Genomic DNA, 26,232 nt, shown 5'->3' with positions numbered 1-26,232 from the left:
CTTGCGGATGCGAGTTTCACGCAGCTCCATTCACTTCTATGGGGCCAGCGTTACGTGAATATCGCTGAATATAGAACATGCTGCGATTTTCAAGCAACGCACAAGCGATGCGTGAAAACCAAAGCACATGTACACAGTCCCATTGAAATTAAGGGGTCCGGATTCCATGCAGGCGTGATGCGTTTGCATCACGCATTGCACCCGCGCGGAATACTCTCTTGTGTGAAAGGGGCCTCAAAGCAACAGTAAACTGACAATGGATTACCTATCAATATAGGAGGTCTTATGGTTGCTACAGAAAGACAATGATTTGTATTTAATTTTTAATGGCATGCCATTGCTGAAATTAAAAAGGAAATTGTTTAATATGAATATTGGGGAATTTATCATTTGTGGTCACTTTGAGTCTTTGTTTTGTGAGGTTGGCACAATTTATGAAATGGCGCACAGTAATAATATATTTGGCGTAAGTGCAATCAATGTGGTATAAGTCTTTGTCTGTAAAAGTACACCTGGTGGTTGGCTGTAAAAAGTCACAAATCATGAAAAAGACTTAAAAGTGTTTTAATCTGAAACTCCGACCTACTGTTGACTCCACTTCTAAAAGTGGTGAGTCTCACCAAATATAATATGCATGAAATGTGGCACTAGTGAAGAGATGGCCAAACTGCTGCTTTCCAGCTGTTGCAAAACTACAATTCCCAGCATGCTCAGACTGCCTACAGCTATCAGGCTACAGCAAGGCATGGTGGGATTTTAGTTTGATAACAGCTGTACAGCCCCAAATTGGCCCTCCCTGCACTAGGGCATCACTTGCAACTTTTTTAAGCTAAAAAAAAAAAAATGGTGCAGCAAATTCTTATGACACAAAATTGGTGTAGTAGATTGGCTTGAAAAATAAATAGCATTTTAATGCAAGTGTCTACTTAAAATCAGTGCATTTTATGGTGCTGCTTACTAGTGATGGATAAACATCTGCCGGGACGGTTCGCAAACGCGAACAGCAAGTTTGCGGCGGGTCCCATTTTATTTTATTGGCAGGCGAACCTGAAAAACCTTCAGCTCATATTTGCAGCTAAGAAATAATTACTAGAAGTGCACAAATAGTCCCACAACATGGACAGGGACATACCAGATGTATTATTCGAATTTGCGATCTCCATTCATTATTTTTTTCAATGAGAAATATCGGCAATATAATTTTTGCATATGCGCATGTGCAAATGCACTATACAGTACCCTAATGCACTGTAAAGAAAGTATATTGGTATATAACACCCCTCTTCAATCAGTTTTTTTTGGGGGGGGCGACTGGTATATCACACCAGTACAAATTATTTGTTCCAATAACGCTTGTCCCTCTATATATCTGCAGTATCGCAGCAGAACCGCACACAACTGCCGCACAATACAAATGCACTATAATATACTTTCTAACATAGAAAGTATATTATAACATTGTACAAGGAAGGCAATCCATTAGAATATACATAAAGATAAAACGTAACCTTCAATAATTTTACTATGAGGGTCCATTCACACGTCTGTAAGTGTTTTGTGGATCCGCAAAACACGGACACCGGCAATGTGCATTCCGCAATTTGTGGACCGCACATCGCCGGCACTATAATAGAAAATGCCTAATCTTGTCTGCAATTGCGATTTTTTTTTCGGAAACGGAAGCACAGATGCGGAAGTGTGGATCCGCAAATGCGATTGCGGACAGCTAATTCCGGCCCGATTGAAAATAAATAGGTCTGCACCCGTTCGCAAAATTGCGGAACGGATGCGGACCCTTTTTGCGGACGTGTGAATGGAAAATATATCCCTCAAAATGAAAATAAATGAAATTATTAAAGTTAAGCATAAAGCATAGCTGTGGTAGGCAATAACAAGTGCTCTGCGGCACCAAATCAGAAACCATATGTCCTACCACAATCCGGAGGGTTCCAGTGAACATCCATGAATCCCGGTGGGAAAGCAAAAAACATCTATCCCTGGGCTAGATGATGATGTGGTATTGAAGGGCAGGGTGGGCAAAGAACCGTCCCTGATATTGCCCTACAGGGGGGGTGCTATTCTGGCCCTGATAGCCTAACCACAGACCACCCGCCCTGATAAGAGCAACCCCGCCCGGAACCTTACCCTATATAAAAATGGCCCTAGTAAGCCCCTAGCCCCCTGACTTCCAGGTGATCACTATATATATCTATGTGCTTTTGGCTCATTATAAAAGTATATTATAAGTATATCACACCCCTCTGTGTATCACACATATCGATAGCACACCTATACTAGTGCTTAAAATGACTTTTGTGGCCCTATTAGCTAGCGTTTTGGTGTCCCTAACAGCCTGTCCCTGCTCCACACAGCAACCTCTCCCTACACTGGCAAAACACTAAATATAAATGGCGGCCAGATCCGGTTTATATATAAGGTAGGGGGTATGTCCATGTGCTGAAACGTCTCAATTGGCTGTATTGTACCACCTGATGGATGTGTCATGGGTCAAAGTTCTCCACAATGTAAAAGAATATGGCGGGCGTGAATATCTCCATATGTTCGCATGTTCGGTGAATCGCGAACACGCAAAGTTTACCACAAAACGACCGCCGGGTGAACCGCAAAGCCATATCTACTGCTTACACTGGCATCATGTTTTAGGTGCCATGATGGATATGAAAGCTCCACTATGGAGTTTGCCATGATGAATGTTAAAGTTTACCCATCTTTTTCCTTTCAAATGACTGATTAGCAACTTTCTACTGTACCTTGTGTTTGTGTTTACTTGACAGCAACTACACTATTCTGGTTATTAACCCTTTCAGGACCCTGCCATTTTTCACCTTAAGGATCAGGCCATTTTTTGCAAATCTGACATATGTCACTTTACATGTTAATAACTTTAAAATGCTTTCACTTATCCCGGCCATTCTGGAACTGTTTTCTCATCACATATTGTACTACATGACAGTGGTAAATTTGAGTCAAAATTTCAATTTCTCTGCTTTTAAAACAGATAGTGATACCTCCTAAAATAGTTATTACTTTACATTTCCCATATGTCTACTTCATGTTTGGATCATTTTGTGAATGACTTTTTTTGGGGACGTTAGAAGGCTTCGAAGTTTAGAAGCAAAATTTCCAAAACCCAATTTCTAAGGACCAGTTCAGGTCTGAAGTCTTACATAGAAACCACCCAAAAATGGCCCCATTTTAGAAATTAAACCCCTCAAGGTATTCAAAACTGATTTTACAAACTTTGTTAATCTTTTAGGTGTTCCACAAGAATTAAAGGAAAATGGAGATGGAATTTCAGAATTTCAGAATTTCTATTTTTGGCAGATTTTCCATTTTAATCCATTTTTTCCACTAACAAAGAAAGGGTTAACAGCCAAACAAAACTCAATATTTATTACCCTGATTCTGTAGTTCACAGAAACACCCCATATGTGGTAAACTGCTGTACGGGCAGGGTGCAGAAGGAAATGAGCACCATATGGTTTTTGGAAGGCAGATTTCACTGGGATAATTTAAAGTTGCCATCTCACATTTGAAGATCCCCTGATGGACCCCTAGAGTAGAAACTCCAAAAAAGTGACCCCATTTTGGAAACTGCAGGATAAGGTGGCAGTTTTGATGGTACTATTTTAGGGTACATATGATTTTTGGTTGCTCTATATTACACTTTTTGTGAGGCAAGGTAACAGTAACAATAACAAAATAGTTTTCGCTGTTTTTATTTTTTGTTTTTTACAATGTTCATCTGACAGTTTAGATCATGTGCTATTTTTATAGAACAGGTTATTACTAGGGTTGAACGAACCCGAACTGTAAAGTTCGGGTTCGTACCGAACTTTAGGATTTTTGGACCCCGGACCCGAACACGAACATTTCAGTAAAAGTTCGGGTTCGGGTTCGGTGTTCGGCGATTTCTCTGCGCTTTTTGAAAGGCTGCAGAGCAGCCAATCAACAAGCGTTTAACTGTCTGACCTTAGAAACCATCACAGCCATGCCTACTAATGGCATGGCTGTGATTGGACAGAGCAGCATGTGACCCAGGCTCTATATAAGCTGGAGTCACGTAGCGCTGCACGTCACTCTGCTGTTACAAGTGTAGGGAGAGGTTGCTGCTGGACTGGTGATTTCAGGGAGAGAATAGGAGAGAATCTAACTCAGCGATCTACATAGAAACAGTTGTGTGGGTGCAGGGCACAATCTTTTTACCCTGCCCTGAGCCCATTGACCAAAAAACAACAACTTTTATCCGTCTGCTAATTAGGTGGGTGGCGGCGGCGGCCATTTTATGCAAGCTCAGTGCACCAGCAATGCATCTGAGCTTTTGGGACATTGAAAATCACAATTTTTTTGGCAATATACAACATCTAGATTAGTCAGTGTGCTATTTAAGCTAGAAATACACCCATCATTTTCTGGGGTTTTAAAAACACACTTTTTTGCCAAAAAACTATTTTCCAGATCTGCAAGTGTTAAATTCAAGTTTAATATATACAGCTTTCATATTCTGTTACCAAGAAAAAACTTTTTGGGCAATATACAACATCTGGATTAGTCAGTGTGCAATTTAAGCTAGAAATACAGCCATCATTTTCTGGGGTTTTAAAAACACACTTTTTTGCCCAAAACCAGTATTTTCCAGATCTGCAAGTGTTAAATTCAAGTTTAATATATACAGCTTTCATATTCTGTTACCAAAAAAACACTTTTTTGGCAATATAAAACATCTGGATTAGTCAGTGTGCAATTTCAGGGAGAGAATAGGAGAGAATCTAACTCAGCGATCTACATAGAAACAGTTGTGTGGGTGCAGGGCACAATCTTTTTACCCTGCCCTGAGCCCATTGACCAAAAAACAACAACTTTTATCCATCTGCTAATTAGGTGGGTGGCGGCGGCGGCCATTTTATGCAAGCTCAGTGCACCAGCAATGCATCTGAGCTTTTGGGACATTGAAAATCACAATTTTTTTGGCAATATACAACATCTAGATTAGTCAGTGTGCAATTTAAGCTAGAAATACAGCCATCATTTTCTGGGGTTTTAAAAACACACTTTTTTGCCCAAAACCAGTATTTTCCAGATCTGCAAGTGTTAAATTCAAGTTTAATATATACAGCTTTCATATTCTGTTACCAAAAAACACTTTTTTGGAAATATACAACATCTGGATTAGTCAGTGTGCAATTTAAGCTAGAAATACAGCCATAATTTTCTGGGGTTTTAAAAAAACACTTTTTTGCCCAAAACCAGTATTTTCCAGATCTGCAAGTGTTAAATTCAAGTTTAATATATACAGCTTTCATATTCTGTTACAAAAAAAAAACACTTTTTTGGCAATATACAACATCTGGATAAGTCTGTGTGCAATTTAAGCTAGAAATACACCCATCATTTTCTGGGGTTTTAAAAACACACTTTTTTGCCAAAAAACTATTTTCCAGATCTGCAAGTGTTAAATTCAAGTTTAATATATACAGCTTTCATATTCTGTTACCAAAAAAAAACTTTTTGGGCAATATACAACATCTGGATTAGTCAGTGTGCAATTTAAGCTAGAAATACAGCCATCATTTTCTGGGGTTTTAAAAACACACTTTTTTGCCCAAAACCAGTATTTTCCAGATCTGCAAGTGTTAAATTCAAGTTTAATATATACAGCTTTCATATTCTGTTACCAAAAAAACACTTTTTTGGCAATATACAACATCTGGATTAGTCAGTGTGCAATTTAAGCTAGAAATACACCCATCATTGTCTGGGGTTTTAAAAACACACTTTTTTGCCAAAAAACACTAATTTCTGGCCTTGCAGCATGAGCACGTGTGAAATTACAGGCTTATATACTGCTGTCAAATTCAGTTGTTAAACAAACTCGTTTGGGCAAAAAAAGTTTAGTTGGCAGCCTTTGAAAAAAAGTTTAGTTGGCAGCCTTTGCTGCATATGTCATTGTGAGATACACCCTTAATACATTTGGGTTAGATTCAGAGATTTGAAATACCTCCATTTGGTGCACCAATATTTAATTCAGGCCTACAGTGGTTCAGGCCGTGTGAGATATACCCTTTACATACAGGGGTTTGATTCAGGCATTTGAAATACAGCCATTTTGGGCAAATAAATCTTTAATTCAGGCCTACACTGGTTCAGGCCGTGTGAGATACACCCTTTACATACAGGGGTTTGATTCAGGCATTTGAAATACAGCCATTTTGGGCAAAGAAATATTTAATTCAGGCCTACAGTGGTTCAGGCCGTGTGAGATATACCCTTTACATACAGGGGTTTGATTCAGGCATTTGAAATACAGCCATTTTGGGCAAATAAATCTTTAATTCAGGCCTACACTGGTTCAGGCCGTGTGAGATACACCCTTTACATACAGGGGTTTGATTCAGGCATTTGAAATACAGCCATTTTGGGCAAAGAAATATTTAATTCAGGCCTACAGTGGTTCAGGCCGTGTGAAATACACCCTTTACATACAGGGGTTTGATTCAGGCATTTGAAATACAGCAATTTTGGGCAAAGAAATCTTTAATTCAGGCCTACAGTGGGCCAGGCCGTGTAAGATACACCCTGTATATACAGGTCTTATATTCTTTCATTAATAAAACACCCTTTTTGGGACAAAATAAACAATATTTAAGGCCTTGCAGCATAAGCACATTTGAAATTCCTGGGTTATATACTGCTGCCATATTGAGTTATTAAACAAACACCTGTTGGGCAAAAAAAAGTTTATTTGGCAGCCTTTTCTGCATATGTCATTGTGAGATACACCCTTAATACATTTGGGTTAGATTCAGAGATTTGAAATACTGCCATTTGGTGCACCAATATTTAATTCAGGCCTACACTGGTTCAGGCCGTGTGAGATACACCCTTTACATACAGGGGTTTGATTCAGGCATTTGAAATATAGCCATTTTTGGCAAAGAAATATTTAATTCAGGCCTACAGTTGTTCAGGCCGTGTGAAATACACCCTTTACATATTCTATTCTACTATTAATTAACGCACGAGTGAAACCCCTTCCTCAGGTGCCAGTAGGCGACAGAACCTGCAGCGGTATTTGGTCGGGCCTAATGCGGCTCTACGAATGGTGAGGCCTGAACAAGTACAGGCGATAGTACATTGGGTTGCTGACAGCGGATCCAGTTCCTTCACATTGTCTTCCACCCAGTCTCCTGCTGAAAGACCACAGTTGGCCCCTGCAGCCGATGTCCATCAGTCTTTCACCTCACCCCCTTGCAAATCAGCCAAGCAGTCTGAGCCCCAAGTCAAGCAGCAGTCTCTTCTGCTTTTTGATGACTCTATTAGCAGGGTTTCCCAGGGCCATCCACCTAGCCCTGCCCCAGAAGTGGAAGAGATTGAGTGCACCGATGCCCAACCACTTATCTTTCAAGATGAGTACATGGGAGGACCATCGCAGCACGTCTCGGATGATGATGAAACACAGGTGCCAACTGCTGGGGCTTTCGAAAGTGTGCAGACTGACAAGGAAGGCAGGGGTGAAGACTGGGTGGAAGATGATGTGGAGGACGATGAAGTCCTCGACCCCACCTGGAATCAAGGTCATGCGAGTGACCTATGTAGTTCGGAGGAAGAGGCGGTGGTCGCACAGAGCCACCAGAACAGCAGAAGAGGGAGCAGGGTGCAAAAGCAGAGCGGCCATTCTGTAGACAGTACGCCTGCTACTGCCCACTGCAGCAAGGGCCCGAGCACACCAAAGCCAGCTTTAAGGAGTTCCCTGGCGTGGCAGTTCTTCAGACAATGTGCTGACGACAAGACACGAGTGGTTGGCATGCTGTGCAATCTGAGCCTGAAGCGAGGCATAAACGTTCTCAACCTGAGCACAACATGCATGACCAGGCATCTAAGTGCAAAGCACGAGCTGCAGTGGAGTAGACACCTCAAAAACCAAGAAAGGTCAGTGGCTCCTCCTGCTTCCTCTTCTGCTGCAGTCTTGGCCTCTTCATCCAACTCTGGAGTGACAGTGGCACCTCCCAAACACTGAAGCGTAAGAGGAAGTACCCCCGTACCCAACCGCGATCCCTGGCAGTGACAGTGCCACCTGCCACCCCGCAAACAGAAGATCTGCCAGCAACACCAACACCTGGGTCACCAAGCATCTCCACAATGTCTCACGGAAGCGTTCAGCTCTCCATCTCCCAAAAGCTGGAGAGGAGGAGGAAGTACCCCCCTATGCACCCGCGATCCCTGGCCCTAAATGCCAGAATTTCTAAATTACTGGCCTTTGAAATGCTGTCATTCCGTCTGGTGGAGACGGATAGTTTTAAAGGCCTTATGGCGGTGGCTGTCCCACAGTACGTCGTGCCCACCCACCAATACTATTCCAGACGAGCCATCCCTTCCCTGCACAACTAAGTAGGTGACAAGATCAGGTGTGCACCGCGCAGGAGCTGTGGACGGGCCTTGAACAACAGACCGATGAGTGGTTTGTGCCAGTCAGCCTCAAGCCCGGCCTGGTGGTGTGCGATAATGGGCGAAATCTCGTAGCAGCTCTGGGACTAGCCGGTTTGACACACATCTCTTGCCTGGCGCATGTGCCGAATTTGGTGGATTCCTTAAAAATTACCCCGATATGTCAGAACTGCTGCATAAAGTACAGGCCGCCTGTGCGTGCTTTTGGCGTTCTCACCCTGCCGCCGCTCGCCTCTCAGCGCTGCAGCGTAACTTCGGCCTTCCCGCTTACCGCCTCATATGCGACTTGCCCACAAGGTGGAACTCCACCTTGCACATGCTGGCCAGACTGTGCGAGCAGCAGCAGGCGATAGTGGAGTTTCAGCGGCAGCACGCACGGGTGAGTCGCTTTGTGGAACAGCACCACTTCACCAACAATAACTGGGCCTCCATGTGAGACCTGTGTTCCTTGTTGCGCTGTTTCGAGTACTCCATCAACATGGCCAGTGCCGATATGCCTCCTTGAAAAATCGCTCCTGGCGATGAATGAAGAGTAGGGATGAGCGAACCCGAACTGTATAGTTCGGGTTCGTACCGAATTTTGGGGTGTCCGTGACACGGACCCGAACCCGAACATTTTCATAAAAGCAGCCAATCAACAAGCGTCATACTACTTGCCCCATGAGGCCATCACAGCCATGCCTACTATTGGCATGGCTGTGATTGGCCAGTGCAGCATGTGACCCAGCCTCTATTTAAGCTGGAGTCACGTAGCGCCGCACATCACTCTGCTATGATCAGTGTAGGGAGAGGTTGCAGCTGCTGCTGTTAGGGAGAGATTAGGCAGGGATTTACTCAGCAAAAACACTTAAATCAGTGATCGATCTACAGCTGTAGATCATTGAACTGCTGCTATTTAATTGCTCACTGTTTTTAGGCTGCCAAGAGCGTTTTTATGTCACTTTTTTCTTGGGTGATCGGCGGCCATTTTGTGTCTTGTGGTGCGCCAGCACAAGCTGCCACCAAGTCCATTTAACCATCAATAGTGTGGTTATTTTTTGCTATATCCTACATCAGGGGCTTGGCTGTGCTTGCTATTTTATTGAGGGGTAAAATACAATTGGCCAAAATAGCAGTACCCTAAATCTGGTGTTTCAGCTGTGGATAGCCAATTGTAATACTGTCTGCTGTCTGCCGAAGCACGGTTTTTGTTCTGGGTTGAATACAATTCCCAACTTAGCAATCCCCTAAATATTTATTTTCTGCTGTATCAGGCCAAGTTTAAATTGATCCATAAAAGGGTATATTAGAGTGAAGGTGCGGATAGTGTCATCCTCAATAACTTCACACGCTACCGTGCATCGCCAAGTCTAATTCTGTCCGTAAACGTATACCTGTCATCCAGGGCCTAAATACTAGGCCTACAATTTATATTCAGCTCAATCTGTGTTTATTGCTGAGGCTTGTCAATCTATTTAGTGTCCGCCAAAGCACAGTTTTTGTTCTGGGTTGAAAACAATTCCCAACTTAGCAATCCCCTAAATATTTTTTTTCTGCTGTATCAGGCCAAGTTTAAATTGATCCATAAAAGGGTATATTAGATTGAAGGTGCGGATAGTGTCATCCTCAATAACTTCACACGCTACCGTGCATTTCCAAGTTTAAATATTTCTGTCCGCAAAAGTATACCTGTCACCCAGCGCCTAAATAATAGGCCTAAAATTTATATTCAGCTAAATCTATGTTTATTGCTGAGGCTGGTCAATTTATTTAGTGTCCGCCAAAGCACAGTTTTTGTTCTGGGTTGAATACAATTCCCAACTTAGCAATCCCCTAAATATTTTTTTTCTGCTGTATCAGGCCAAGTTTAAATTAATCCATAAAAGGGTATATTAGATTGAAGGTGCGGATAGGGTCATCCTCAATAACTTCACACGCTACCGTGCATTTCCAAGTCTAATTCTGTCCGTAAACGTATACCGGTCATCCAGCGCCTAAATGCTAGGCCTACAATTTATATTCAGCTAAATCTGTTGATACTGCTGTGGCTGGTCAATCTATTTAGTGTCTGCCAAAGCACAGTTTTTGTTCTGGGTTGAAATACAATTCCCAACTTAGAGCAGAAACCAAAAATTTAGGGAATTACTATCAGGCCAAGGTTAAATCTATCCATAAAAGGGTATATTAGATTGAAGGTGCGGATAGTGTCATCCTCAATAACTTCACACGCTACTGTGCATTTCCAAGTTTAATTCTGTCCGTGAACGTATACCTGTCACCCAGCACCTAAATACTAGGCCTACAATTTATATTCAGCTCAATCTGTCGTTACTGTTGTGCCTGTATTCGTGTAATACGGTACCTAAATAGATAGCCAGATAGTGTTAGGTGCCTGTAAAAAAAGGCCTGAATTTGAATTCAATACATTGGGCCAAATAATTTTTTTATTATTGTGGTGAACGGTAACAATGAGGAAAACATCTAATAAGGGACGCGGACATGGTCGTGGTGGTGTTAGTGGACCCTCTGGTGCTGGGAGAGGACGTGGCCGTTCTGCCACAGCCACACGTCCTAGTGAACCAACTACCTCAGGTCCCAGTAGCCAGCAGAATTTACAGCGATATTTGGTGGGGCCCAATGCCGTTCTAAGGATGGTAAGGCCTGAGCAGGTACAGGCATTAGTCAATTGGGTGGCCGACAGTGGATCCAGCACGTTCACATTATCTCCCACCCAGTCTTCTGCAGAAAGCCCACAGATGGTGCATGAAAACCAAGCCCATCAGTCTGTCACATCACCCCCATGCATATCAGGGAAACTGTCTGAGCCTCAAGTTATGCAGCAGTCTCTTACGCTGTTTGAAGACTCTGCTGGCAGGGTTTCCCAAGGGCATCCACCTAGCCCTTTTTCAGGGGTGGAAGAGATAGAATGCACAAACGCACAACCACTTATGTTTCCTAATGATGAGGACATGGGAATCCCACCTCAGCACGTCTCTGATGATGACGAAACACAGGTGCCAACTGCTGCGTCTTTCTGCAGTGTGCAGACTGAACAGGAGGTCAGGGAGGAAGACTGGGTGGAAGACGATGCAGGGGACGATGAGGTCTTAGACCCCACATGGAATGAAGGTCGTGCCACTGACTTTCAGAATTCGGAGGAAGAGGCAGTGGTGAGACCGAGCCAACAGCGTAGCAAAAGAGGGAGCAGTGGGCAAAAGCAGAACACCCGCCGCCAAGAGAGTCTGTCTGCTACTGGCCACCGCCATCTGGGACCCAGCACCCCAAAGGCAGCTTCAAGGAGTTCCCTGGCATGGCAGTTCTTCAAACAATGTGCTGATGACAAGACCCGAGTGGTTTGCACGCTGTGCCATCAGAGCCTGAAGCGAGGCATTAACGTTCTGAACCTTAGCACAAGCTGCATGACCAGGCACCTGCATGCAAAGCATGAACTGCAGTGGAGTAAACACCTTAAAAACAAGGAAGTCACTCAGGCTCCCCCTGCTATCTCTTCTGCTGCTGCCGCCTCGGCCTCTTCCTCCGCCTCTGGAGGAACGTTGGCACCTGCCGCCCAGCAAGCAGAGGATGTACCACCAACACCACCACTACCTCCGTCACCAAGCATCTCAACCATGTCACACGGCAGCGTTCAGCTCTCCATCTCACAAACATTTGAGAGAAAGCGTAAATTCCCACCTAGCCACCCTCGATCCCTGGCCCTGATTGCCAGCATTTCTAAACTACTGGCCTATGAAATGCTGTCATTCAGGCTGGTGGACACAGACAGCTTCAAACAGCTCATGTCGCTTGCTGTCCCACAGTATGTTGTTCCCAGCCGCCACTACTTCTCCAAGAGAGCCGTGCCTTCCCTGCACAACCAAGTATCCGATAAAATCAAGTGTGCACTGCGGAACACCATCTGTGGCAAGGTCCACCTAACCACAGATACGTGGACCAGTAAGCACGGCCAGGGACGCTATATCTCCCTAACTGCACACTGGGTAATTGTAGTGGCGGCTGGGCCCCAGGCGGAGAGCTGTTTGGCGCACGTCCTTCCGCCGCCAAGGATCGCAGGGCAACATTCTTTGCCTCCTGTTGCCTCCTCCTCCTACTCTGCTTCCTCCTCCTCTTCTCCCACCTGCTCATCCAGTAAGCCGCACACCTTCACCACCAACTTCAGCACAGCCCGGGGTAAACGTCAGCAGGCCATTTTGAAACTCATATGTTTGGGGGACAGGCCCCACACCACGCAGGAGTTGTGGCGGGGTATAGAACAACAGACCGACGAGTGGTTGCTGCCGGTGAGCCTCAAGCCCGGCCTGGTGGTGTGCGATAATGGGCGAAATCTCGTTGCAGCTCTGGGACTAGCCGGTTCGACGCACATCCCTTGCCTGGCGCATGTGCTGAATTTGGTGGTGCAGAAGTTCATTCACAACTACCCCGACATGTCAGAGCTGCTGCATGAAGTGCGGGCCATCTGTGCGCGCTTCCGGCGTTCTCATCCTGCCGCTGCTCGCCTGTCTGCGCCACAGCGTAACTTCGGCCTTCCCGCACACCGCCTCATATGCGACGTGCCCACCAGGTGGAACTCCACCTTGCACATGCTGGACAGACTGTGCGAGCAGCAGCAGGCCATAGTGGAGTTTCAGCTGCAGCACGCACGGGTCAGTCGCACTGCGGAACAGCACCACTTCACCACCAATGACTGGGCCTCCATGCGAGACATGTGTGCCCTGTTGCGCTGTTTCGAGTACTCCACCAAAATGGCCAGTGGCGATGACACCGTTATCAGCGCTACAATACCACTTCTATGTCTCCTTGAGAAAACACTTAGGGCGATGATGGAAGAGGAGGTGGCCCAGGAGGAGGAGGAAGAGGGGTCATTTTTAGCACTTTCAGGTCAGTCTCTTAGATTTGACTCAGAGGGAGGTTTTTTGCAACAGCAGAGGCCAGGTACAAATGTGGCCAGCCAGGGCCCACTACTGGAGGACGAGGAGGACGAGGAGGAGGAGGAGGTGGAGGAGGATGAGGATGAAGGATGTTCACAGCGGGGTGGCACCCAACGCAGCTCAGGCCCATCACTGGTGCATGGCTGGGGGGAAACGCAGGACGATGACGATACGCCTCCCACAGAGGACAGCTTGTCCTTACCTCTGGGCAGCCTGGCACACATGAGCGACTACATGCTGCAGTGCCTGCGCAACGACAGCAGAGTTGCCCACATTTTAACGTGTGCGGACTACTGGGTTGCCACCCTGCTGGATCCACGGTACAAAGACAATGTGCCCACCTTACTTCCTGCACTGGAGCGTGATAGGAAGATGCGCGAGTACAAGCGCACATTGGTAGACGCGCTACTGAGAGCATTCCCAAATGTCACAGGGGAACAAGTGGAAGCCCAAGGCGAAGGCAGAGGAGAAGCAAGAGGTCGCCAACGCAGCTGTGTCACGGCCAGCTCCTCTGAGGGCAGGGTTAGCATGGCAGAGATGTGGAAAAGTTTTGTCAACACGCCACAGCTAACTGCACCACCACCTGATACGGAACGTGTTAGCAGGAGGCAATATTTCACTAACATGGTGGAACAGTACGTGTGCACACCCCTCCACGTACTGACTGATGGTTCGGCCCCATTCAACTTCTGGGTCTCCAAATTGTCCACGTGGCCAGAGCTAGCCTTTTATGCCTTGGAGGTGCTGGCCTGCCCGGCGGCCAGCGTTTTGTCTGAACGTGTATTCAGCACGGCAGGGGGCGTCATTACAGACAAAAGCAGCCGTCTGTCTACAGCCAATGTGGACAAGCTGACGTTTATAAAAATGAACCAGGCATGGATCCCACAGGACTTGTCCATCCCTTGTGCAGATTAGACATTAACTACCTCCCTTAACCATATATTATTGTACTCCAGGGCACTTCCTCATTCAATCCTATTTTTATTTTCATTTTACCATTATATTGCGGGGCAACCCAAAGTTGAATGAACCTCTCCTCTGTCTGGGTGCCGGGGCCTAAAAATATCTAACAGTGGCCTGTTCCAGTGTTGGGTGACGTGAAACATGATTCTCTGCTATGAAATGAAGCCTGAATCTCTGCTATGGGACCTCTCTTCTCTGTCTGGGTGCCGGGGCCTAAATATCTGACAATGGACTGTTCCAGTTTTGGCTGACATGAAGCCTGATTCTCTGCTATGACATGAAGACTGATTCTCTGCTGACATGAAGCCTGAATCTCTGTTATGGGACCTCTCTCCTCTGCCTGGGTGCCGGGGCCTAAATATATGACAATGGACTGTTCCAGTGTTGGGTGACGTGAAGCATGATTCTCTGCTATGACATGAAGACTGATTCTCTGCTGACATGAAGCCTGAATCTCTGTTATGGGACCTCTCTCCTCTTCCTGGGTGCCGGGGCCTAAATATCTGACAATGGACTGTTCCAGTTTTGTGTGACGTGAAGCCTGATTCTCTGCTATGACATGAAGACTGATTCTCTGCTGACATGAAGCCTGAATCTCTGTTATGGGACCTCTCTCCTCTGCCTGGGTGCCGGGGCCTAAATATCTGACAATGGACTGTTCCAGTGTTGGGTGACATGAAGCATGATTCTCTGCTATGACATGAAGACTGATTCTCTGCTGACATGAAGCCTGAATCTCTGTTATGGGACCTCTCTCCTCTGCCTGGGTGTCGGGGCCTAAATATATGACAATGGACTGTTCCAGTGTTGGGTGACGTGAAGCATGATTCTCTGCTATGACATGAAGACTGATTCTCTACTGACATGAAGCCTGAATCTCTGTTATGGGACCTCTCTCCTCTGCCTGGGTGCCGGGGCCTAAATAGGGAACCCTGATTTGCCGCTAACCGTAATCAACATGGTAGGCGCTGAAAAGAACATTGAAAGTTGACAGAGCAGATACCCAATTGGATCATGAACATCACGGGGACGTGCGACATGGTGGGGCAGTATGTTTGCACACTTCTACACGAACTGACTGATGGTTCTGCCCCCTGCAACTTCTGGGTCTCCAAATTGGGCACATGGCCTGAGCTTGCCCTTTACGCCTTGGAGGTGCTGGCCTGCCCTGCAGCCAGTGTTTTGTCTGAACGTATGTTTAGCACGACTGGAGGCAGTTATCACAGGTTATATTTCCCAATGTTTTGGGGTGTACCCTAATTTAAAAAAATTAAATAAATGTAAAACCAAAAAGCAGTGTAGGCTACCTCCTCCCCCGCCGCTTCCATCTACACCGCCACATCCACCGCCTTCTCAACCTCCTACTCCATATGGACCTCATCCTCCGAGATCATGATTTTTTTATTTGATTTTTTTTATGTATTTTATGTTATTTAAAGTAATTTCCCTATTCACATTTGTTTGCAGAGCACTTGCCGTGCTCTTAACCACATTTTGATGTCTTTTGCAGCCCTCTTGCCCTTTTCATGACATTTTTACAGCCTTTTAGTGCTCGATAGTTCGGGTCCCTATTGACTTCAATGGGGTTCGGGGTCAAGTTCGGGTACCGAACTCTAACTTTTTTCTCAAGTTCGGCCGAACCCGTCGAACCTGAACATCCAGGTGTCCGCTCAACTCTACTGATGATGTTTAGATGGCTTTGAATCTATGCTGTTCTATAAACATGTGGAGCCAATTTACCTGTTGATTTCTAGATAGATGTGAAGCCTACTGCTGTCTAGACATCTGAGGACTTTATGCTGGACTATGCATATATTTTTCCCTATGATGTCCTATGAATATTATGTACAGACTCACCACTTACTGACTAAAATACTGTACGTATATATTACTATTGGGACACGACTGGTCTCGAACTTATATCTAGCGACCCCCTGCCTTCTTGGACCCTAGTGGTATCAGGGTAACAGAGAGAAAGCTAAGAAGACAGTGGGATTGCCCTTATCGCGGCAGAAGTTCCGCTCTCAGGTAGGGCAAGAGTAGGGACACTGTAGGGTTATTTCTGGACTTAATTTTTTTCATTTTTTTTCTTTTTATGAATACCAATAAAGGTTATGTTTTATGGGGTAATTTTAAGTTTCTGCTATGATGCCATGAAATAATTGAGAAAGGTACTGTATACTGTTACAGGACTGAAATATCTCATAGACATGGGTGATTTAACCACAATATGGATTTGAATTCCTTAGTTATGCTTCTACATTTGCATGAAATGGTTTGTCCAAGCTACAGATGTTGCTGAAAACTGGCATCAGTCAAAGTCCCATATTGCAGATATTTCACACAGCTTTATTTTTCAGGCAGAATGATGCTATTTGTGCCGGAAACCTGCCGGAAACCCGTTGGATCCCATTATACTTATCCAGCGATCCAGCGTTGCCCAGATATGGTAACCCTGGTAGTTTGCTCCTCTGCCAGATCAGACTACCAGATTTACATGATGCAGATATGAACCTACCCTTAGGTTAAATGGGCATGTAGAGGTACAGTAGTGGTGTGTCAGGAAATACAAATTTAATACAGTTTTTTTTTCCCTCAATCAGTTTTAGGAATTGTTTCTAGAAGTGTTTATATTGAATACCCAGTTGCTGCAAGCCTGTGACAGAACCTTGATGGAAAATTCACAGTACAATAAGTCAGCATGCCTTAAAACAAGGAATATTTGGCCATTGTAATTATTTACTGCAATAATGTGAATTTTCTTTTCAATTGTATTTGCTAGACCCATTGTCTGCACAGGCGTTCTGTGTAAGTTCCATAGTCTTCCACCCATCATGTGCCATTTATAATATTAGTCTCTGCGACTGTTAATATAACAGACCTTTGGGTTCACTTAATCACCAGGGCAAGGGTAAGTGTGCTACTTCTACCTTGTGATTTCACCCTCTGAGACCTTCCTGTATTTGCTGTATTCCTAGTCTCTGTCCTTTGTGTCTGCTTTTGTAGCTTCTGGTTTTGACCTTGTACTATTCATGACTTGGTCTTACAGCTTAGATCCTGATTACAGATGAACCAAACAATTGATCCAAATGTTTCAAAAACTGTAGAGAGAAAGAAAAAGATAGTTTCCTAGGTAATTGGAGCAATTGAGATCCGGGTTGAAATTATTCGGACCCCAAATCGAATTGCGTGATAGCTTCGACCTATTAAAATTTTAAGAAATTTGCTAAAGTCTAATCCTAATATTACCCTTGAGTATAATTTGTGGTGTACAGTTCAGACTCACATTTATTCATCTACATCTACAGCAAATTTGACTTTGCTATGTCTTTAAGTTTAGTTTTAATAAAATCATAATCCTATCATCTTTATTTTTATGCAATTGATTTTCATTCCAGCGTTACTATTTTACTCAAGAGAGTTTTCCTCCTTCGTCCTATAGTTGAGTTGAAATAGTTTATCCTTGTCAAAAGTCTTGAAGATTTCTGAAATCCTTCTAAACGTCTTTCTCTATCAATGGAGATTTTGCATCATTGAATATTTCCTAATGATTCCCTCTTCAGCTGAACCAGAAACCAAACCTTCTTTAATATTCTATCCTTATTATTCTCATTTTCTATAATTTAACAACTTCTCATATTATTCTTAATGGAAAAGTCATGCAATATTGAGCAGTAACTGCTGTTAATTTCCTGCTGTATATCATTTGCATTTTCTCATTGCTTGTGGAGACTAATTAACATGCTCTAATTATCATACTGATTGTCTACTTTAGCTTATGAGAATATAGGCATCTCAACCCTCGTTGATCTTACAATAGAAGAATTTATTGTTTTCAATAAAAGCATTTGGATAAAATTGGGATTATATTTTTGCACTGTAAATGCATGACATTTATCAATGCTAGAGCTGTTAAGTGATTTAATTCAAAAAAAGTAATGAATGTTGTTGCAAATCTAATATAGACATTCTAATTCCTTTAGTGGTAAGAGGATGTTTGCCTTAGTAAGCAGAAATTATATGAGATTGCACTGTCATTATAAAAAAAAAAAAATACATTTAGTTTGTACTATTCAGTCAGTAAGGAAGCTTGCCTGGAAATACAGACATACTGGTCTAAGGATTTAAGTGAATTGCTCGGTGAAGTACCAAACTGAACCAATATTAAAATATTCATATTCATTTAGGAGAACATTTTATCTTTCTGAAGCCAAGTTTCTGCATAGGGCAGGGCTGGCCAACCTGCGGCTCTCCAGCTGTTGTAAAACTACAATTCCCACCATGCCCTGCTGTAGGCTGATAGCTGTAGGCTGTCTGGGCATGCTGGGAGTTGTAGTTTTGCAACAGCTGGATAGCCACAGGTTGGCCATCCCTGGCATAGGGATTGTTTATAAGTATGTGTGTGTGTGTGTGTGTATTATTATTAGAACAATCATCAGTGCTAAGGAAGGGCTTGGTAGTCATCATATTGTTTATTTTTATTGTAGGATTGGACTACATCAAAGTATCCCAAAGCCAAGAGGTGCCCACGCACCATGAAACCTAATCACAGCCTGACTCCAAATAGCTATGGGGGTTACTGGCTCTCTTTAAGGAGACCAGCTGTGAATGGAGACTTGGTGGCAATGCTCGTTTGGAAAATAGTTTGCAAAAAGGTATCTCCCAGACAATGAGCTACCTTTTAGAAATAGTTCCCTAGTGTCCATATTAGTAATCTAAAATGTTTCACACTGTGTAGATATGAGACATCAATGGAAAGATGTTAAATGGGTCATTTTTGAATATGTTAATGTAAAACATTTTGGATTACTAAAATGGACACTATCACACTGAAAGGGTTAAACAGAGTGTGTAACTTTAAAGTATTTTTAGGATCAGCTCTGTGGGTTCTATGTTTTTAAGTTTTTAATTGTACTGTAGCGTATTTAAATGCATAGTCACCTCCCATCATTGTGCATGAGTAAGGGGACATGTCTCCTGAAACGTCATGCTGATGGGGCAGGAAAGTTGGCATTCAATATATATCCCATATTCAAATTATGGATTTAAGTCTGATGACTTAATAAAAAAAAGATGGCACTTTGATTTACCTTGTGGTAACTTTGGAATATGAAATGAGTTAAGTCAGTGATGCTCAAACTGTGGCCCTCCAGCTGTTGCAAAACTACAAGTCCCAGAATGCCCTAATAGCTGTAGGCTGTTCAGGCATGCTGAGAGTTGTAGTTTTGCAACAGCTGGAGGGCCGCAAGTTGGGCATCCCTGAACTAAGTGACTGATGTGCTGCATTTTTACACATAGTCTCCTCGGGAGATGCCTTTTAGTACATTATGCATCATATATTAATATACTATATTATAATTTTCACCTTCATCAGAATCCTACTCCATACTGATAAGGGGCAAAGAGAGTGAATCAGCTCTCTGTGTATGAAAATTAATCTTGGTTATTTTTAGTTCAAAGCCTTGTTAAAAAAAATAATAATCAGACTTTGACTTATAGGGAGCCACTGGCAAGGTAGTTCTCTTTCTCTGGGAGATATCTTTTTGCATAGATACACATACAGAAAATATGCTATGCTTATGAATTTATGATATGCCAAATCTAACCATCTAATTTGCCATTAAAGTGGGTTCTGTGAGGGTCTAAACACTGGTCCCCTGTGTCGTCAAAGAGGTGGAAGAGTATTTGAAGTCACTATTAAAAGAAATAGCTGTGGCATACATAAAAAAAGAAGTCACTCATATTTACTACTACTGAGGCTTAATGGTTGCACATTGCCACCCGTTCTCTGGTAAGAATGAGACACTAATATATCGCTGAACTTTCACATGCAGTGGATATAAGCTTTTAACCAGAACTGATACAAGACATGCTACTGGGACTGATACAAAACTCAACTGTAATATTTTGTTGGCTATACAATATAGATACTGCTATACAATGGCATATTTCTAGAAATGGTACTGTTGTCATATGTATAGTCATATTATAATAATACTAGTACTCTAAAGTTATTAGATAAATATTTCATGAAAAAAACATAGGAACACATTTGATAGCAGATTCATTAATTGCCAATGTCCTATTGTTTATGGAAGTAGTAAGACCCTTTTGGTCATATGTTTGCATAATTGATGTACCAAATAATTGATGTATACATTCAACCTACCAGGGCACATCTTTTAAACTTCAGCTTTATTGGATTTTCAGGATTAATTAGATATGCCCATTACAAAAGTGGTCCTTGTTTCTTGGGAGCACCAGGACCATCTTAAATTTAGACAATGGTAATTACTCACATAATGGTAAAAGTCCAGCTCACCTGCATCTGCAGTTTGAAAGGTGCACGGAAGGGATGAGACCCCGATTTGACAAACTTGAAGTAAAAGAAAATCCAGCACCTCGTATCTTTGCTTGACGGTGTTTATTCCACAATCCAAAATGTAAGCGGTAACGGAACCTTCAAAATACAAGCCCCAATGCGGTCTACATGTTTCGAACCAGATGGTTCTTAATCATGACCTCCGTCATGAGGTCATGATTAAGAACCATCTGGTTCGAAACATGTAGACCGCATTGGGGCTTGTATTTTGAAGGTTCCGTTACCGCTTACATTTTGGATTGTGGAATAAACACCGTCAAGCAAAGATACGAGGTGCTGGATTTTCTTTTACTTCAATGGTAATTACTGTATTTCTTTTTTGGGGACAAATTAGGGTTTCAAGCGAAATGAATATAAATGTGTGACTGTAATAAAAATTCTAATTATTACTTTCTTTTCGACCTATGATCCTTCATCATAATGGATCTATTATCAAAATTTAGAGTTAGAACACTGTTTTAAATATGGTTAAATTGCCACTTTTCACCATTCATAAATTGCTAAATGACAGGATCTGTTAAAAATGGTAAAAGTGCATTTCATCAAAAAATTAAAGCTGTCAGGATTTTAGATGCAAGAGTATAGCCGTGTGTGAGCACAGAAAATACATTACCATAGTAATATATTTTGCTAAATTGATCCAGAGGAAGGCAAGAAAAAAAACTTTGAGGTAAAAGCAAATTTTCCCCACCTTAGAGGAAAAAAATTGTTCCCAACCCTCATCTGTAGAAATTAAATAGCTATAACTAGAGATGAGCAAGATGAGCTATAACTAGAGATGAGCTATAAGTAAAGGCTTTTAGTAAAATTTGATTTGGGTGCTTTGCCGAATTTTACAAAAAACTCTGCTTTGTGACAAGTTACGTTGTCACATTTTTTTGTAAGTTGCAAATGAGTTGCAATGACAGGGAGCAGTTATTACGCCGCTCTACGTCTTTGTACCACTCAGATGCAATGTTCATAGCTGATTGCGGCATCTGATAGGAATAATACAGTGCAAAATAAAACAAAAATAATAATAATACTTACCTAATCCATTTGCTTGTGACGGGCCTGCCGCCGCCATCTTGCTTGAAGGTCTGGCACGATATCTCATGCGGACCGAGATGACAGCATCACGCCGGCCAATGCGGGGACGTCATACGTCACCTTGCATGGGATTTTGGCTGAGATCTTCAAGCAAGATGGCTTTTCAGGTTAAATCGATTCGCTATCGCAAAGCATAAGGAGATTTGCGGCTAATCAAATTTATCCAGTAATTGAGGTCCACTTTCGCTCATCACTAGCTATAACTTTTTTTTTTTAAATAGCAAATGTCTTTAGTAAACCAAAATGGATACAATAGTGTGCAAAATACACCAAAAAACTGTTACATGTAGAAAAATTGTACATTATAAAAAAAAAATCTGTTACAGCATGAAAATAATCTAATGCAATGATATTGAGGGGCAAAATTGCCTCCTGCCAGGTTTCTAAGTAAGGTAACAAAGTAAACAACACAGAAAATTAGCCTAGTCACACCGAGGTCAAGTATGCTATAATGCACCAATGTGTCTAACACTTGCCTCCTCCCCTGTGTCAATGTGCCCTACATACTGTACTAACTTACTTTCATAGAGGCCCCTGAAGTACCTTTCAGGTTCTCATTGTAGCACCAAGTAGTGTTGTTTTCCACCTGTGACAGAACTGCAGCAAGAAACTTGCACAATTTAAAAAAAAAAAAATAATACTTTTACTGAAGCTCTGTCTTTAGTTTGTTAGAGGACTTATTTTTCTTTAGTTGTGTCATAACTTTAAGTGTGGAAGAAGCAATAGGGAATAGCTAATGCTGCAGCAGGGACCTCTAGACGGGCAGAAGAATAATCTGGACCCGGGTTGGGAATTAACGTGAAATATTATTACACTCTAGAAATTCATCCAGTCCCCTCTTGAACTCTTTTAGTGAATTCACCAGCACAACCTCCTCTGGCAGAGAGTTCAATAGGCTTACTGGTCTTACAGTAAAGAACCCTCTTCTATGTTGACATAGAAACATTATTTTTGGGGCCACTGTATGTCATATAAATGCTGCTATACAGTACCTAATATTGCCACGGTATGATGGCTTGAATTGAACATTGTGTTGTGGCATTAGGCACTGTAAGGTTGAAATAAAGGTGGGGCAAAAGGTAGGTCAAGTTAACCTGATGCATGCTCATTTGATGGAGAAGTGATTGATCTGAGCAGTAGTAACTGAGTATGGTTAATATTTCAAGAAGAACAAGGGAGGTAAATTTAATAATGCTATTTTTTTTTCTTAAATCTCTGTCAATTCACAGCCTTATAAACTATGTTACTTATAAACGATGTAAGATATCCAGTACCATGCTAGCTAGAGATAAGCATATTTTTTTTAAATACATTTTGTGTTCTATTCTAACAAATCTGTTGTCAGATTTGATTTGGATACTAAGAAACTTGACCAGAATCAAAAGTGCTCTGATAGCCCTAAAATGTCATGTATGGCACTGTGGGATCTGCTAGGACCCTATCAAACCCCTATCAAGCTCTTTAATGAAAGACAGCATTAGTAATGCCTAAGTGACAGTGACATATATGGCTATGGGTCAATACATGGTAGCTGGTGGTAACAAACAGCCTCTTTAAAAACAAACTTCACTGTTCACGGTTAACAAATTATCCCTTTTTGGTGCTAGATGCCATCTTGTCTGCCTTTTGACCATTAAAATGGTGGCTAACATTTTGAGAGATTCATTGAAATCAAACCACAAGGGATTTCTATTTGACTGATATACAATTTTTTGGGGAAATTCAAGATTCATTTGATTCATTGAAAATCAATTCACTAATCTCTGATTCTAATCACTTATCTCTAATCTAAGATTACATGCTTTTCTTTGAATAACCACATCACGGTAGCAAAAATAGACAGCCAAGGTTCTATGTCAGGTACTGTATCTGCATGGTAGGGACTGTAGACACATGCAAAAAAAAAACAAAAAGAAAAAAAAAACAGCAGTGTGAATGTTAGACAGCTTACACTTCTGTCCCCAAATCTTTCCCTGCATAGATATCATTTGGATACAATTTTCTAGCCATTTGTAATTAAGATATCATTATTTCATCTCTCTGTGATAGTTTTTTATTCCATGATAACATATCTGTGTATCTGACTAGCTATGATTAAGACAACACTACATCTTGGGGCAGGGCATTCCACAGTTTTGCTGCTCTTAGTGTAAAGAATCCTTTCTTATATTGGTATCTAAATCACATTTTTTCCACAAGTAATAAATGTCCCATGGTCCTTTGTAAAGTCCTTGGAATGAATAAATAGTTTGCCAATCTCTTGTATTGATTGCATATCTATTTACACATATAAACAAGATTACTTCTATGGTGTCGTTTTTTCTAAGCTGTACAAGCCAAATTTTTTTATCCTTTCATTTAATAATCTGGTAGCCTGCGTCTAAATGCTTTCTAGTAGGGTTGAGTGAACTCGAACTGTAAAGTTCGGGTTCGTACCGAACTTTAGGATTTTTGGACCCCGGACCTGAACCCGAACATTTCAGTAAAAGTTCGGGTTCCAGTTCGGTATTCAGCGATTTCTCTGCGCTTTTTGAAAGGCTGCAGAGCAGCCAATCAACAAGCGTTTAACTTGCGTGCCCTTAGAAGCCATCACAGCCATACCTACTAATGGCATGGCTGTGATTGGCCAGTGCAGCATGCGACCCAGCCTCTAAATAAGCTAGAGTCACATAGCGCCACACGTCACTCTGCTCTTACTAGTGTAGGGATAGGATGCTGCTGCTGTGAGGGAGAGAATAGGAAAGAATCTATCTGATATCACATTACAACTTGTTTTTATTAACTCTGCGATCTGCTTTGTTTAGTAGGGGCAGTGCAATATTTTTGTACCCTGCCATGAGCCCAGTGACACAAAAAAATATGTTTTATACATCTGTTAGGTGGGCGTCAGCGGACATTTTGTGCAAGTTCAGTGCACCAGCACTGCATATGTGCCAGGGACAATAATTTAACCCAGTTATTTTAGTTCAGTGGGCAACATATACCCATTTTTTAAGTGCACCTGCACTGCATATGTGCCAGGGGAAGGGAAAATAAAACAGTGAATCCGTCTGTGAGTTCAGGGACCCAGGGGGTGACATATTCTTATTTTTTTCTGTTAATTACAATCCACGTAAATCCATCTGTTAGATTCTATAGGGACAAATAATATAATTTTTTTTGTTAAAAAGTACAATTGTGCCCTGCACTGCATTTGTGATAGTGAAAGATAATCAGTTAAATCCATCTGTTTCATTGTGGGTGAAAAAAACATATTTTTTTCCATAAAGTAACTTTGAGGCCTTTTCTGCATTTGTGACAATCCAATACAAGCGTTAAATACTGCTGTTATATTCTGGTATTAAAAAAAACACCTATTTTGTGCAAGATACTACATTTGCAGCCTTTACTGCATTTGTGACAGTCCAATAAAAGCTTTAAATACTGCAGTTATATTCTGGTTTTAAAAAACCACCAATTTTGTCCTCGATACTACATTTGGGGCCTTTGCTGCATTTGTGACAGTCCAATACAAGCTTTAAATACTGCGGTTATATTCTGGTTTAATCTGTGCCAGTTACACGCACAAGTGAAACACATTCCTCAGGTGCGAGTAGGCAACAGAACCTTCAGCGTTATTTGGTAGGGCCAAATGTGGCTCTACGAATGGTGAGGCCTGAACAAATACAGGCGATAGTAGATTGGGTGGCTGACAGTTGCCTCCAGTTCATTCACATTGTCTCCCACCCAGTCTCATGCTGAAAGATCAGAGTTGGCACGTGCAGCCCATGGCCATCAGTCTTTCACCTCACCCCCTTGCAAATCAGCCAAGCAGTCTGAGCCCCAAGTCATGCAGCAGTCTCTTCTGCTTTTTGATGACTCTGCTAGCAGGGTTTCCCAGGGCCATCCACAAAGCCCTGCCCCAGAAGTGGAAGAGATTGAGTGCACTGATGCATGGGAAGACCACCACAGCATGTCTCTGATGATGATGAAACAGAGGTGCCAACTGCTGCGGTTTTCTGCAGTCTGCAGACCGACAAGGAAGGCAGGGGTAAAGCGTAGGTGGAAGATGAAATGCAGGATGATGAGGTGCTAGTCCCCACATGGAATCAAGGTCATGCGAGTAACATGTGCAGTTTGGAGGAAGAGGCAGTGGTCGCACAGAGACACCAGCACAGCAAAAGAGGGAGCAGGGTGCATAAGCGTCTGTTACATTTTTGGGTGACATTTTACAATTTTTGCCGTGAATAAACCCCTGCTCTGCATAGGTGACAGGGACCTAAATTTCAAAATAATCGTCTGTTACATTCTCAGGCGACTTTTTACCATTTTTGCCATATACAAACCCCTGCTCTGCATAGGTGACAGGGAACAAATTTTTTAAAAATCGTCTTTTCAATTGGTGGGTGACATGAAGCCAGATTTGCC

At 42.6% G+C, this 26,232-nt stretch overlaps 1 long non-coding RNA gene across 1 annotated transcript; it reads right to left on the bottom strand.

Annotated features, from left to right (window-relative positions):
* Positions 1–3,910: 3,910 nt before the first annotated feature.
* On the bottom strand, positions 3,911–24,559 carry LOC120997799. Its single transcript, XR_005778226.1, has 3 exons — positions 24,427–24,559; positions 9,106–9,147; positions 3,911–3,937 (listed from the first exon to the last, which is right to left on the bottom strand). It is a non-coding gene; the product is annotated as an uncharacterized LOC120997799 (long non-coding RNA).
* Between the last annotated feature and the right edge of the window lie 1,673 nt (positions 24,560–26,232).

The sequence above is a fragment of the Bufo bufo genome, chromosome 4 (assembly GCF_905171765.1).
Source record: "Bufo bufo chromosome 4, aBufBuf1.1, whole genome shotgun sequence".
Lineage (NCBI taxonomy): Eukaryota > Metazoa > Chordata > Amphibia > Anura > Bufonidae > Bufo > Bufo bufo.
The sequence above is the reverse complement of the archived record's forward strand: the minus strand, read 5'-3'. Positions and strand labels throughout refer to the sequence as shown.